The sequence below is a fragment of the Cricetulus griseus genome, chromosome 4 (genome assembly GCF_003668045.3).
Source record: "Cricetulus griseus strain 17A/GY chromosome 4, alternate assembly CriGri-PICRH-1.0, whole genome shotgun sequence".
Taxonomy (NCBI): domain Eukaryota; kingdom Metazoa; phylum Chordata; class Mammalia; order Rodentia; family Cricetidae; genus Cricetulus; species Cricetulus griseus.
Window position 1 is genome coordinate 191,420,882 of NC_048597.1, and position 16,155 is coordinate 191,437,036.

The following is a 16,155-nucleotide window of genomic DNA, read 5'->3' on the forward strand; positions in this document are numbered from 1 at the left end:
CCCAAATATCGCACCTCTGAACTCCATTGTCTGGTTATGTTTTATCCTTTCTGTCATCCATCACAGTGACCCTTTTTCTGGGAGTCTGAGAATGTACTTTCCTAACATTCACTTCTGAAGCACAGCTTTGCTGGGCAGAGTTTCCTGGCTGCAGTCTTTTGTATTTAAATTCCTTTGCTACTGTGAACATTTCTGGTCACTTTCTGCAGTGTAGGAAGCTCCGGCTGAGGCTTTCCATCAGGTGAAACCCAGACAACCTTAAATGTTATCTGTTTCTTCTCTGTTGCTGCTTTGAGACTACTCTATGTTATTTAACCTTTGAGATACTAGATTCTAATTAGTCCTGGATTAGACTTGGTTGAATTTAAAATTGACTAGGTATCTCTTGCTATGTACTCAAATACCTCTCTTTCTCTGTGTTTTGAGTTCACTATCAGCTCTTGGAATTGGCTCTCTGCCCTTTAGCACTCTCTGAGAGCCAGGCGGTCCTTTATTTACTGTTTTCTTCAGTGTATATTTTCTTACTGTAATGCAAAGTACTGCCATCTCTTACTTCTTTTTGTACCACTCAGGAAGTTATTTCTGTGCACAAATAACTGTTCAAATCGATATTTCACACTTTTGATTTTATTTTTGCCTTTTATTGAAAACAGATTCTTTTGTCATATGATACACCCTGATTATGATTATAGTTTCCCCTTCCTCTACTCCCCTCAGCTCCTCCCAGCCTCTCCCCTTTCCACTTCCTTTCTATCTCTCATTAGAAAAGAACAGGCTTCTAAAAGATGACAACCAAACAAGACAAAATAAAATACAGTAAGATAAAATAACAACCACCACATCAAAATTGGACAAGGCAATTGAACAGAAGGAAAGAGTCCCAAGAGAAGACACAAAAATCAGTGACCCATTTGTTCACACATTCAGGAGTCCCATAAAATACTGAGCTGAAAATTATATTATATACACACAGGACCTGGTGCAGACCTGCATATGCCCTATTCTTGCTGCTTTAGTCTCTGTGAATTCTTATGGACCTTCTCAGCCGATTCAGAGGACCTTGTTCTCCATGCCTTCTGGCTCTTACACTTTCCTCACTTCTCTTCCTCAGGGTTCCCTGAGCTCTGAGGGGAGGGCTTTGATGGAGACGACTTTCTCTGCATAATGTCTGGCTGTGGGTCTCTGCATATGTTTCCATTTGCTGTAGGAGGAAGCTTCTCTGATGATGATTAGATAAGGCGCTGATCTATAAGTATAGCAGAATATCATTAGGAGTCATTTTGTTGATTTTTTTTAGACTTGTAGTGTTTGGTTTTACCCTAGGTCTCTGGGCTATCTAGTCTCTGGTTCTTGGTCACTCAAGCAGTGTTGCATATGGATTCCATCTCATGAAGTAGGAGTTAAATCAGACATTACTTGGCTATTCCTATAAGTTCTGTGTCACCATTGCCCTAGAATGTCTTTCAATCAGGACGGATTGTAGGTCAAAGGCTTTGTGGCTGAGTTGGTGTTTATGTGTCTCTTTTGGTACCTTGAAGAGTGCCTTCCCACACCAACGGTACTGGAATGTAGGGGTGAAGGTTCCATAGAGGTACCAGCTTGACTTCTTCATGTTCCATGTGTTGTATTGATGTTGTCCTTTGCAATGGGGCTCTGCCATCATTTTATAGGGAGAAATCATTGTCTTAGCAAAAGCCTTGGTTGTTTGTGGATTTCTGTGGGACCCCTTTGGGCAACAACTCAATTGAATGCAACCTGGTCCTGGTACTTGAAGCCTTGTTTGGTGACAAGAGATGGCCAGTTGGGGCTCCATATCTCTCATTATAATCACCTTCATAGCTGGACAGTGGTGGTGCATGCCTTTAATCCCAGCACTTGGGAGGCAGAGGCAGGCGGATCTCTGTTGAGTTTGAGACCAGCCTGGTCTACAAGAGCTAGTTCCAGGACAGCCTCCAAAGCCACAGGGAAACCCTGTCTTGAAACACCAAAAAAAAAAAAAATCACCTTCATATATTTTAGGAAGTTTCCACTTCACTAGGTTTCTATATCATCCCTGCAATGTCCCTCAATCACAGTTATCTCTCCTCTCATTCTTTCCCTCAACCCTATCTCCCCCTTTCTTCCACAGGTGATGGGAACATTCCTGTCCCAACCTGCCCCCAGTCCACCCATAAAATCTATTCTATTTCTCTCTCTCAAGGAGATCCAATGTGTCCCCCCTAGTCCCTTCCTCTATACCTAACCTCTCCAGGTCTATGGGTTGCAGTTTGATTATCACTTATTTAATGACTAAAACACACATATAAGTGAATAATATCATGTTTATCTTTCTGGGTCTGGTTGCCTCACTTAGGATGATTCCTTTTTCTAGATCCATCTATTTTTCTGTAAGTGTCATTATGCCTTTTTTTTTTTAAACAGCTGAGTAATGCTCCATTGTGTAAATGTACTACATTTTCCTTATCCATTCTTCTGGTGAGCGACATCTAGGTTGTTTCCATACTTTCTAATCCTCTTCAAACAGTTTATCAACTAGGGAATAAGCGTGCAAATATAAGAGCCGATAGGAACCATCTTCATTTAAACCATCATAGTTCCCACAGTTTCTGCTCCTCTTAGTAGCACTGCTTTTGCTAGAGTTGTGGATCTCTTACTTATTATTAGGTTTTTACATTATTTCCATATCTCATTCATTTCTATTCTGGTTTCCACCCAAGATTATGCACTCCTTCTTAGTGACTGGATTGACTTTATCTGATAGCCTAAGCCAATGGTCTTAAGAGGAAAATGAACTCTATTCCCTTTTGTGTCTCCAACCTGAATCTTACAGCATGCATTTTTCAGTGGACTTGCTTCAGGAGCATTTGACCCAGGCCTGCTGGCCCCGAGGTAAACAATAATGACTATAATGGTCAGCATGGCCAAATTTGCTGTGAGTTCCAGGGGACAGGAAAACACACAGATTGATGTTTCTCAAAGCAGTGTGTACACACAGCCATCTCATTAAAGCACTACCCTTTAATTCAAGACTGGGGAAACACAACCCGAGCACCAGACTCTGATGCAGCATCCTGATTATCTAAATTCAGAATGGCTTCCTTTTTTGTATCTGTTTATAAGCTTACTTTGTCCATTGTACCGCCCACCTTTGTTGCAGGATATTTGATTACACTGTGAACGCTGAGATTGCGTTATTTACTGGAAAAATCTATTTTTAGTTGTGGTGTGACTCAGCCCTAGCACATATCTTTAATCTAAAAGCTTTCTGCTTGAATATTGTAAATGGGATTAAATAAAGCCAACCATAAGTTAAGAGGAAGACAGGAAGTTGACAGGAAGGGAACATAAAAAACATAGAGAATTAAGAAGGCCTCAGGAGGACTGATAGAGAGATGCACAGGAAGTAGAAAGGAGGGACATTCAACTTGAAGAGTTTTGTTTGAGATAGTGTAGGAGAAAGCTCTTTCTGGGATATCTGTGGAGGAGGAAGGCCAGCCAGGTGCTTTCTCTGCCTCTCAGAGATAGCAGGTTTTCACCCCAGCATTTGACTCTGGTGTCTTTATTGGTAAAATTGAATGACTGAACCAGGTGTTGGTGGTGCACACCTTTAATCCCCGCACTTGGGAGGCAGAGGCAGGTGGCTCTCTGAGTTTCAGGCAGTCTGGTCTCCAGAGCGAATTCTAGGACAAGCTACAAAGCAAAACAAAGAAATCTGTCTTGAAAAAAAAAAGACTGAGATTTAGTTATAAACAACACACCTTTCTCCTGATGTTAGACTTCACTTCTACCAGGGAGAATCGAGAAAGTGCTGGTTGCATTAAACTGTCACTCCAACACTCAAACTTCTTTGTAAATTAAGATTTTGGAAATATGTTACAAAATTTGATTTATTAAGGTACAAGTCTGACATATTTACAAGAAAGAAGTAAGACAGTTATTTTTCAAATTTTAAGTCTGTCTTTTGGTGTTTTAAATCATTCAAAAAAGTCAGATATATTGAGTAATTGAGATTTGAATGTCTAAAGGGATTTGATTAATTATGTATGAAAGTGGTACTAAATGCTTTACAAAGATTATATCTGTTTAAATTTAGGAAGAATTCTACAATATTTAAAGAACAAGTGATTGTTAAACTTCTATGTCAGGCAAAAATTCAGGAATAAAATAAGATTTCTCAAGTGATCTACTTTTAAGTATAGCTGAATTTGAAAATTATAAGTTTAATATGGAAACATAAAATTAACAAAGACTATCTTTCCACTTATGAAAATCTACTTTTTCATATTCACACATTTAAAAACATCAAAATGCCGTTTTATTATAGATTGTATTCAGTATTGTATTTCAATAATTTGGTATTAAAAACTATGAAAATTCAATGACATAAGAAAATCATGTTGAGAACACTTTGCCTCTTAGAAATAAAACATAAGGGAAAACCTATTAAAACAGATAGCAAAAGCTAAGACAGGCAGACTAGTTCTGAGAGTCAGAACTGGAATGGACTTCAGTGCTAGCAGGTTTGGTGGAGAGATGGAGGAACCGTTCTGAGAGTAGTCAGTCCCATATTATAGGCAGGGTGCAGGGGCATGAGAAACTTGAACCTTTGTGGGTGGCTCCAGGGCTTCTGGCCTTAGTAATTGGATAACAAGAATGGTAGTGATGTTCGCTGTGGAGGAATTGATTGTGGGTGAGAGATGGCCCTTAAAAGCTTAGTTGCGGAAATAGGTTTTTGAGATACCCGCTAGGCATCTAAATGGAAATGTCGAACAGGGCACTGCTCATACGATGACAGAATAAGGAAGGGTCTTTACTGGCTACGGATGACACCTCCAATCTTGAGAGGAGAGACTTTGTGAGCTCCACCAGGGAAAGAAAAAACAAAAAAACAAAACAAAAAAAGCCTACAAAAAACAGTGAGAAGAAAAAGAAACATCCACGTGGCTTGTTAGAGACATGGGAAGATGATTTACAGTCTGCATGACCTCCAAGGGTTTTGTATTGCTAGGTGGATTGGAATTATAATTTTTTTGAGACAACATCAATTATTTTGATGTGTTGGAACGTCTCTTTATCCAGAGACTCTTAAGTCCCTTGTGGTTGCAGCCTTGTGCTTCTGTAAGCTAACTAGTAACTTTTATTATCACTTTTATTATCTTCTGTTAGAATTAAAATGTTCTTCACCCATGGAGCAGCACAGGTAGACCTCAAGTTCCTTGACTCTTACCTGAATCTTGTAAAAACATTTGTGACAACCTCTTACTTGAGCAGCTGCAGTGCACAGTGGTGGAAACTCCATACACGTGTTTATGATTTTTATTATCCTCAGGTTTTCCTTTTACTGAACTAGGCATTCTTTTTTTGTATCTCCAACAGTGATTCTTGTTTTTCCTTAAGCATCATCTAGAATAGAAATCTGTTGAGTACTTGAGTAAGGTTAGTATGAGTTTTCTGATATGTGAATTTCAGGGTGCAATGTGGTTGGCTTCAGGATTCTAACCAGTGCTCTGTTTCCTTGTCACCACTCCATTTTCCCCAAACTATACCATGCCCCAAACGAACCCTGGGACTCTGGATGTGATCTTAATAGTGAGTATTTAGTCTCAATAGAATCCATTTTGTTTGGACAAAAAATTTTCATGAATACAGAACAATACTTTTAAAAACTGTATTTTGAATTGAAATGGAATGATAACATTTTTTGTTGCAGATTTTTTTATTTGAATTAGAAACAAGATTGTTTTTACATGACAATCCCAGTTCCCTCTACCTCCCCTCCTCCCATAACACCCACCCCCAACTAAAACCCTACCTATCACATATCCTTTCTGCTCCCCTAGGAGGGTGAGGCCTTCCATAAGGGGTCATCAGAGTATATCATATCCTCTGGGATAGGGCTTAGGCCCACCAGCATGTGTCTTGGCTCAGGGAGTATCACTCTATGTGGATTGGGCTCCCAAAGTCCACACCTATGCTAGGGATAAGTACTGATCTACTACAGGAGGCCCCATAGATTTCCAAGGTCTCCTCACTGAACCCACGTTCCTGGGGTCTAGATCAGTCTCATGCTGGTTTTCCAGCTATCAGTCTGGGGACCAAGAGCTCCCCGTTGTTCAGGTCAGCTGTTTCTGTGGGTTTCACCAGCTTGGTCTGGACCCCTTTGCTCATCACTCATCCTTCTCTGCAACTGGATTCCAGTTCAGTTCAGTGATTAGTTGTGGGTGTGTCTGCTTCTACTTCCACCAACTGCTGGATGAAGGCTTTAGGATGGCATAGAAGTCAGTCATCAATCTCATTATCAGGGGAGGGCATTTCAGGTAGCCTCTTCTCTGCTGCTTAGATTGTTAGTTGGTGTCATCTTTGTAGATCTCCAGACATTTCCCTAGAGCCTGACTTCTCTTTAAACCTAGAATCTCTCCCTCTATTATGGTATCTCCTTTCTTGTTTACTTCTATTCTTCCCCCGACTCAACCTATCTGCTCCCTCATGTCCTCCTCACCCCTCCTCATTTTATCCCCTCTATTCCCTCTCTGCAGCCCCTCCCAGGTGTCATTCCTTCAACCCCTCCCATGTTTCCTTCCCTTTCAAGTTAATAGCCTCTTTCCCTCTGATTATTATTGTTACATACACGTATGTATGTGTATGAACGAATGTATAAATACAGCCTGCTGAGTCTGTTTTTCTTGTTTATGTATATAAGATTTATTAAAATCATTTCATGTATGAGATGCTAACCATATCTGCCCCCTCCAGAATAGTGCATTTGGTTTTTAAACTTAATAATAGAGTCTTGCTCTAATCCTGTGAAGTTTAATCTTGCTAGCTCAACCAAACCTATCATCTGGCAAATAATTTTACAGCTTGGTATTTCCTAGCACATAGCCAAGTTGGTACTACTTGACACCCTGAAGGCATAACTGACATAGTGGTGAGGGAATTGTCACACATGTCTGTCACTTAGCACTTACCACACCAGTGCAGCCTTTATGACAGCCCTTTGCTTCCCTGTAGGCAGTGTGGCACATGGAGGCCAGGAATGTGAAATCTGAATTCTTGTTCAACCACACGACCTGGTTAGGCTTGACCAGTTCCCCGGCTTTCTATTTTGTTTTCTTTGTCTGTTAAGCAGGGATAGTGAGAAATGCCTTGTAGAATTGTCAAGGGGGAAAAGTGGAACATGTACTATAAACTGATCAGCATGCTGCCTGGGCAGGGCTTGAGTAAGCAATAAGGTTTTAGTAATTCCTTTCTCCTGAGTAAGCTGAGTCCTGGGAAGCTTAATTTGCTTCCCCAAGGTCACAGGTGATCAGAAAATGCATGGCTTGGTTCTTTTTCTCCATCAGCATGAAATTTAGTCAACAGTTATTAGTTAATCCCACTCTTGACATCATCTAGGTGGAGACAGTTATTTAAGACAAATTCACTTCAGTTTTTTTTTTTCATTTTTGAAAAGGAGAATTTTGTATCTTCATTTAAAAGTATTAGAAAATGTGTATTTTGTGTAATACTGTCATTTCTAACTCCACAATGAAAATTTTCCTTCCTTTGCTTTCTCTTTTCTACCTTTTTCTTGGTCTACCTCCTTCCCAACTAAAGAAACTGATTTTAAATGAATAATATATGTGAAGCATCTAGTTATTTTATTTGGCAACCTATGAGCATATATGAAATGGATGAGTGTGTCTCTCTAACAGGAGACAGTCCTTTGGATACATATCTAGAAATGATATAGCTGGATCATATGGTAGTTTTATTTCTGTATTTTTTTTTAATGAACAGCTACAGTGATTTCCATAGTGGCTACAAAGATTTCCAATCTTTATTCCCATCAATGATCCATGAAGATTCCATATTCCCCTCATCCTTGCATCTGTTGTCTTTTCTTACTTTAATCTTACCCATTCTGACTGGGGTAAGATGATAAAGAAGCATATATATATATATATATATATATATGTTTCAAATATATATATTACACACATACACATACATGTATATTCTACTGTGAGATGCTACATACAAACTTATTGGCGTGCATACCATGGCATGACCAAGCAATCAAATGCTGATGAGAAAGCAGAGGAATTAGGAAACCCATTCACTGTCTGTAAGAAAGTAAAGTGGTGTGGTACAAGTACTTTTGAAAATTGTTTGGTAGTTCCCTAAGTTATGATATTACATCCCATGTTATTAATCTATTCCATCCAAAGATATCTAAGAGGTATAAAAACATTTACTCATACAGATATTTTTAGTTACTTCATTATTAGTTTTCTATATGGCTATAAATTGTAAGGCACTGAAATGCTCATCAAAAATTGAATGAATAAATCAACACACTTTACTATGTTCCTATATAGTCAATGCTACTGAGCAATGGAAAAGAACTTAGTTTGAAATATACTTATACATATAGGATTTGAAAATATTAACAATGAGTTAAATAAGTCAGGAAAAAGGAAACATATTATATAATACCATTGAGTTATAAATCTAGAGCAGTGGATATCAATCTGTGGGTTGCAACCCCCTTGGGATCTTTTCACAGGGGTGGCCTAAGATCATCAAAAAACACAGATATATCTACATTATGATTCACGACAGTAGCAATATTGCAGTTATGAAGTAGCAACAACAATAATTTTATGGTGGTAGGGGCCACCATAACCTGAGGAACTGTATTAAAAGGTCACAGATTAGGAAGGTTGAGAACCACTGATCTAGAGAATATAAACTAATTTTTACTGAGGGCAGATGAGCAGTGTTTGAAGACAGGAGTGGTGAAATGACAGGAAGTCGTCAGAGGGAGGGGTTGCAAATTTAAGGGATGAAGTTACAGTTAATAACTTCATTGTGTTGATGGCCTCAGAGATGTATACAATTGTGAAAGACTGGCAAATGGCATACTTCTAATGTGTTAAGTTTATTGTGCGTTAACTATATGCCAATCTAATAGCTATAGTAAAATTAAAATAAATCTCTTAAATTAAAATGTAGAAGATAAGAGCCAGGCCTTGGTGACACACGCTTTTAATCCCAGCACTCAGGAGGCAGAGGCAGGTGGATCTCTGTGAGTTCGAGGCCAGCCTGGTCTCCAGAGCGAGTGCCAGGATAGGCTCCAAAGCTACACAGAGAAACCCTGTCTCAAAAACAAAAACAAAAACAATGTAGAAGATACAAGAGGATCCATTAGTGGTGTCTTAAACACGTACAGGAAGTTGGTCATCCTGTAGCACAATAATGGTTGGACACAGAAAATGAAAAGAGGACTTGATTGGGTCCTCCTGGAAGCATAAATATATTGGTAAAGGTACCATATACCCATTTATGACATCTGTGGCCAGAGAATCTGAGAGCTAACTGTAGGTAGTCAGAATCAAATGTTATGGCCTTAAAGTATGCTGCTGACATTGACTCGGCACTATGCGCTATATGTTAGTATGTACCCATAAAATTATTTCTTAATCCAACAGTTCAGTAGTTGTTTAAATTGTTTATGTATTCTATCAGTTTATATGAGTAAAATGATGACTCCACTTTATAATTTGAAGGAGGCTATGTTTGTACTGGAAGTAGTGAAATACGCAAAGAGGCAAAAAAATCACTAAGGCCCATGTCAGAGATCTCTGGCCGTAAATAAACTCTGTTTGTTGTTCAGTTTAATAAGTAACGTATTTGGTTACTTATTACAAATTAACTGCTCCTCCTAAACAACCTTGTTCTATTTATTTGACCATAAATATCATTCAAATTCACCTTATGGGTGAAGTAAGTTGGCAGTGGGCAATGAGATAAAAAAAAAAATCATTCTTGGAGGATGTAGGTAATGCTAGCTGTTATTGATGATGATCACACACTGTTATTAAGATGTGATCGAGGGGACAGCAATTAATACAGAAATTGGCAATTGTTCAAAGTGCAGAGAATAAGTGACTGTGACCTGCTCAGCCCTAAGTGAGTCATCGATATCACACTCCACTCCCAAGGCTCAGGTAGTATCTTCGAAGAGTGGATGGAAAGATTGTAAGAAACAGAGATCATGGAAGCTTGCTGCAAAATACTGCCCTCTGGACATGACTCACAATATCTGGATTGTCTGTACAAGATCAAGTCAGTCAGCACTCTAGTATAGAGAAAGTCCCTACCCCTTACTGGAGAGCAATTGGCAGTTGATAACATCTAGGGCATGGAGAATCAGTTTTCTGCAGTAGTGTGGCTCATGACAGGTTGCCTATGCTCAAGCAGACGACCCCATACTCATGTGTATATAGATATCATGAATTAAACTTAGTATATTATAAAAACAGAAAAGAGAAAGAGGAGGAATGAAGGTGGGAGGGTGAGGGGGGAGTGGAAGAGAGTTTATGATATATATATATATATAGAATATATATAATATATTTTATAAAAAATATATAATATATAAATATATAATATATTAAATATATAATATATATAATAATAAAATTATTCTTTAGTAATTATATATATAATATATATAATATATATATATAATTACTAAAGAATAATTTTATAAGTGAAAAACAAAACAACAAAAAACCTCTCAAAACATTAGCATCAGGTAGTCTAAGCCTTTGACTGTTCAGAATGGCAGAACCAACAGGACACTAACTAGCTTCTTTAACATAGTTTGTGACTAACAAAATATTATTTTAATTAATTAATTTTACGTCCTTGACCACAGTTTCCCCTCCATCTTTCCTCTTATTCTCTACCCCTCTCTTCCTGGCTCCTCCATCAGTCAATATACTCCTCCTCTGTTTCTGTTCAGAAAGGGGCAGGCCTTCCATGGGTATCAACAAAGCATGACATTTCAAGTTGTTGTAAGCCTAAGCACTTCCTCTTGTATTAAGGCTGGGTAGGGCAATTCACTATGAAGAATAGGTTCCCAAGAGCCAGCCAAAGTGTTATGAACAATCCTTGTTACCATTGTTAGGAGTGGTACAAGTAGATAAAGCTATCAAGCTACACAATTGTCACATATGCAAATATATGTATATATATGTATGTATATAGGTGTGCATGCGTGTGTGTGTGTGTGTGTGTGTGTGTGTGTGTGTGTGTGTGTGTGTGGCTTAGGTAGGTCCCATGCAGGTTCCCTGAAGTTGGTTCAGACTCTGTGAGTTCCTGTAAGCCAGGTTAGTTGATTCTGTGGGTTTTCTTGTGATGTCCTTTTCTCTTGTTGCTCCCCTATAATCCTCCCTCTCTTCAGCATGATTTTCTGAGCTCAGCCTAATGTTTGGCTCTGGGTCTCTGCAGCTGTTTCTATCAGTTACTGGATAAAGGCTCTCGGATGAAAATTGGGGTAGTCACCAATCTGACCACAGCAGATGGCCACTTCAGGCTATGTATCCACTATTTCTAGGAGTCTTAGTTGGGGTCATCCTTGTAGATTTGTGGGCATTTCCCTTGCATCACCCCCAGCTTTTCAATCACCATTCAGATTTATTTTTAAAGTGTGTGTATGTGTTTGTGCATGAAAGTTATGTGCACTTGTATGCAGGTGTAAACAAAAGTGAGAGTTGATTGGATCACCCTGGAGTTGGAGTTTTTGGAGGTGGGATTGTGAGCTACCTGATGTCAGTGCTGGGACTTGAGCTCAGGCCTACTGTGCAAGCACTGTGCACCCTTAGCTGCAGAACCATTTCTCCAGCCCTAACTTTATGACTTTGGACAAACTAATTTTCAGTATTGGAAAATGTAATTTTCATACATGGGAAAACAGCATTAATTAATTCTACATCACATTTAGAAATTAAACAAATTCCAGTTTTGTTTCAAAGCATTTGTTTACCTGTCACTTCTCTTGTATAGTTTTCAGTAGATCACTTACCTAAATTAAAAAAATAGTTACTGTTAAGTAGAGAAACTCAGAATACAACAAGTCCTTACGAGGCAATTTAGAAGCATTAAGAAGTTCTAATTATACTATATGAATAATTTAAGTGTTGGTATTTTTCTTTAGACCTTATGCATTTGGCCAGAGGCATAAGTGTCTTATGGCATAAGTGGATCTTGTATAATAGATGAACATTATGAGTCAAAAAATACAACAGAAGAATGTAGATCTTGTCCCACCACCTCCAATCTACTTCCTTTAATTGCTGAAACAGAGTCTTGGTGCAATTAAAAATATTGTAATTATAAAATGGAGGTATTATTGTATAAATTCCAAACAAGAATAAATACACTCTTTATAGCATGCATTTTAAACTTGCATTTTACTATATTATAAGGAGAAATAAATTCTTTTAGATAGACTTTAAAGAGAAATGACAGAAATTTATGTACCTAATTTCAAGAAAATCTCTTTTTAAGATAAAATATGCTGCAAAATAAGAACTTCCCATGCAATCCTCACATTTTAGCATAGTATGTCTAGGAAGGCTTTGTATGAACACTAATTACAGGTTTGTAGGAATTCTTTTGGCAGTGAAATATTACATTTGTAAAAATAGACCACACTCAGTCATATTACCTGAAAAGACCCTTAGTCTGGCTATAATTAAAAATAAAAATGTTTGAATTAAGTCCCAACATGCTATTTCTTTAGTCAGGAAAAGTCTAGGCTATATATATATATATATATATATATATATATATATATATATATATATATATATTCAGATCATGCATACAAAATTAAAATGGCTATATAATAGCATTGTTCAAAGATCAAATCAAATCATTAGTTTTTCTTGCAGGTGAGACTGCTGACATATGTAGATGTGGCTATCTCTCAGCATGTCTTGGCTTTCTCCTTTGAGAGCAATCCAAGCTGCCTTAAACCCATCTTCACACGGCCTCTCACCCCTCTCCTCCCGTCTTCTTCAGTCTGATGATTGCTCTGATATCCTGCAGATAACTACTTCTGCTGCCTGAATTTTCTCTCTTCAGACCTGGTTCTTCCCTTTCCTCATATCGAAGTCAAATTACTTTTGAAAAGTGGTCTCATGTTTTTTTTTTTTTCTTGACATGATGATACATGTTATTTATATCATGCTTGTAATGTATAAATAGTTTACAGTTGATAGAATCCTAGTATATAAGCCATTACACATGGTAGCATTTCAGCAACCTATAGAAAAATATATAACAAAGGACCTTGAGGAAAGTATTATGATTGATTTGTTTGTATGCATGAATGCATGTAAGATATTTAGCAATATGTGTGGATATATTCTCCTATAACAAACTCTCTCTCTCTCTCTCTCTCTCTCTCTCTCTCTCTCTCTCACACACACACACACACACACACACACACACACACAGGCACACACACTAAGAAGAGACTATGTGGCTCTACAAAGTCTAAATACTAATTTGTGTTATTTTATAGTAGTATTTAAAATTTTTAATGCAAAAGTAAACTTTTGAGGTGGTAGATTGGTATTTTCCATGAAATCATTTCATGGTTGTAAAAGTGGGAAGTATATGATCCTGCAAAATGGTTTTCTGTGAATTGTGCATTGACCATCCCAACTACTTTAAATAGACAAATGTTATTTCTGAAATTTGTGACTAGTTGAGTAAAAGGTTTGCTATTCTAATCCTGTACTAGAATTTTGCAGGAACACCTGGGAATAGGAATCCTGAAATCCCAGTCTCCTCCAGTTTTTCCCTGGTGTGAAGCATGGGGCAAGGCGGATCTTCATAGGACACTATTAATGATCTTTGCGTATAGAAAGGTCCCTCTAAAGGAGAATAGGAAGGAAAATCTAAATTGGTTTTTCTATGAATGGAGATCCTGGAAGGGAATCCAGAAGCTGGAGGAGCTGGGTGGGGTAAGGGAGATTCTAGAGGCTTTTGCTTCAGTACACAAATACCTAGTGATCCCTTAAAACGGGCAGAACATGCTTCTAGGTGCCAGAAATGCACTGGTAAACAGATACAGTTTCTGTATTTTTTCCTTGTATGGTATTCTAGTAGGCAGGTGACTGTAGAAAAGGACATTTTTAGCAGCTTGGGGATGCCAAAGGTCTTTTAAGACATAAACTCTTCAATGTTAGATTCATTGCTATTATGTAAACTATCATGTTGACCCTGGATTTCCAGAAAAGTACAATGTTACATATACTTCAGAAAGTACATAGGGCATTGAGAGAGAAGGTATGTTCTCAGAGACAGCTTAATGCTTTAACAGCAGTATTTCATTAAGAACACCATGTCCACAAGCTTCTTAATTCAAAATAAACCAAAAGAATAGCTGGGTGCTCAAACCAGCCACAAAGATAAGGGTAAACTGATGTTAATTAGTAGAATGAACCATTCCTTCCTGGATTGAAACTATGAGGAACTGAAAAGGAAAATTCTGTTTCCTTTCTGGAACAAAGCTAACAAAATATGAAAATAAATACAATTGATTATCTCCTGTTTCAAAAATCCATCATGAGTTTTGGGCCCAAATAGAACTTTAATTGAGTACAAGTTAAAACCAACAATAATGAAAGGCTGTGAATTATTTCTTCCCTGATTGCCTGGAGGAGGAGCAGTGTAGTTTTTGCCCTTAAGACTCATGTAATTTTGGTCAGAATGTGATTTTCATGCCCACTGCAATAAAAGATTCAACAGATAAGCCCTAAGGTGTCTGGTTCTTTGCTCATTTCCCAGCTCACCTGCCTAGCCCTCTGGTAAGGCTGTCTGCTAGTTTCATGGAATGCATCCTTAGCCTTTCTTTCCTCTGGTCTCCATTTGGTACCTTGGAAGACGCCCTAGATGAGGCACCTGTAACCTTAGGCTGCCTCAATCAAGGACTGAGGTAATTTGCCAGCTTTCTAGTAACAGTATTTGCAGTTCTATTTTGGTTGAGACAAGCCAGGGACAAAGTTGAAAAAAAAACAAAACAAAACAAAACCCAGAGCAGGTAGCTCAGCCAACACTTCCACAGCTTCCACCTCTGGCACCTCTTTGGTCTTCTGCTCACACGACTGGCATCAGTACCCTCTACAACACTCTTATAATTTCTTGCTACTGTTCTGAGCTGACCCAAAGCTGTGTACAACATGGGTACCAGAAGTAAAGGAAGAGACAACTCTTATTGTCCTTTTATTTCTATTCAGTCAGAGAGTTGTCCCCATGCTACCTTATGAATTCAATAATTTGCAGACTTTACCACAAAACTGCTGTTTCAATTTAAGTTTATGATCACTGTCGTTTTAACCAACCTGCTTAAAACTTTCTGTTGTTTTTGTGAAACAGGCCTCAATATTATTCTCAAAAGATGGAAGAGTCACATACCTTGGTGCCCAGCAGCTGCTTCTTTGTCCTGCTGGAATTGAGAGTCTCTACTGGATCCTCTTGGACTTTATACAATGGAATCCCTGTATTACTAACACTAAGTTCTTCTTGGTTAAATAGTATTTTGTTTCATGCCTGAATAATACCACTCTGACTTCCATTGTGGTATGTCTGATGCTGTGATGCTTTCATGGAGTTAACTTGGCAGTTTATAAATAAAACTTTATGTTTCAGAGTTCTGGGGGCTCAGAAAACCTGAATCAAGGCATTGTGAGAATGTCTGTTGTGGGCTCCCTTCCTGCTTCAAGGACCTTGTCTGGTTGCTGTGTCTTCACACAAAGGAGGGAACAGAAAACCACCACGAACCCTCATTTATACATGTATTTCATTCACAAAAAGAAATCCTCATAATTTAATCACTCCCATCTCTAATATCATCACATTGGCTATAAGGTCTCAACATATGAAGTTGAGGAGATTGACATTGAGCACATGGTAGCCTCCTGTTATATGCTCATGACATGCTCTGCAGTTCCTCCCTCAGTGTAATGCTTAGCTCTGTGACAGATACTCAGGTTTGATAGTTTAGTACCTGTTTTCATCTTGCTCCCTTCAGCATCTTCAGAGATAATTCTAGTGCTTAGTAGGGACTTAAAAGTGCAGGCATCAGATTCTAGGACTCTTTAGGTTGGTTAAAGTGGCAGACTCCAGTTGTTTCGTGCATCTTCCTCCTTTTTCTGTGTTCAAGAAGCTCTGTATCTTGGCAAAGTTTTCTTCTCGGAAGTGGTAAATACTCATAGGAGGTGCTTCACTGGTGCAAGGTTATAGATTTCTATCTGTCTTGTTTGTATTTAGAATGAGATCTTGAGTGTTGTACATCTGTAAACATTCAGATCC

The 16,155-nt window shown here is 38.2% G+C and overlaps 1 long non-coding RNA gene across 4 annotated transcripts in view; it reads left to right on the top strand.

The window, feature by feature from the left end:
* The window catches only part of LOC107978104, a 78,288-nt gene extending 62,770 nt beyond the window's left edge, over positions 1 to 15,518 (top strand). For all 4 annotated transcript variants that reach the window (XR_004769650.1, XR_004769652.1, XR_003484546.1 and 1 more), the window contains one exon: positions 15,220 to 15,518. This is a non-coding gene — a long non-coding RNA (uncharacterized LOC107978104). The remainder of the gene's footprint in view (positions 1 to 15,219) is intronic.
* Positions 15,519 to 16,155: the final 637 nt, after the last annotated feature.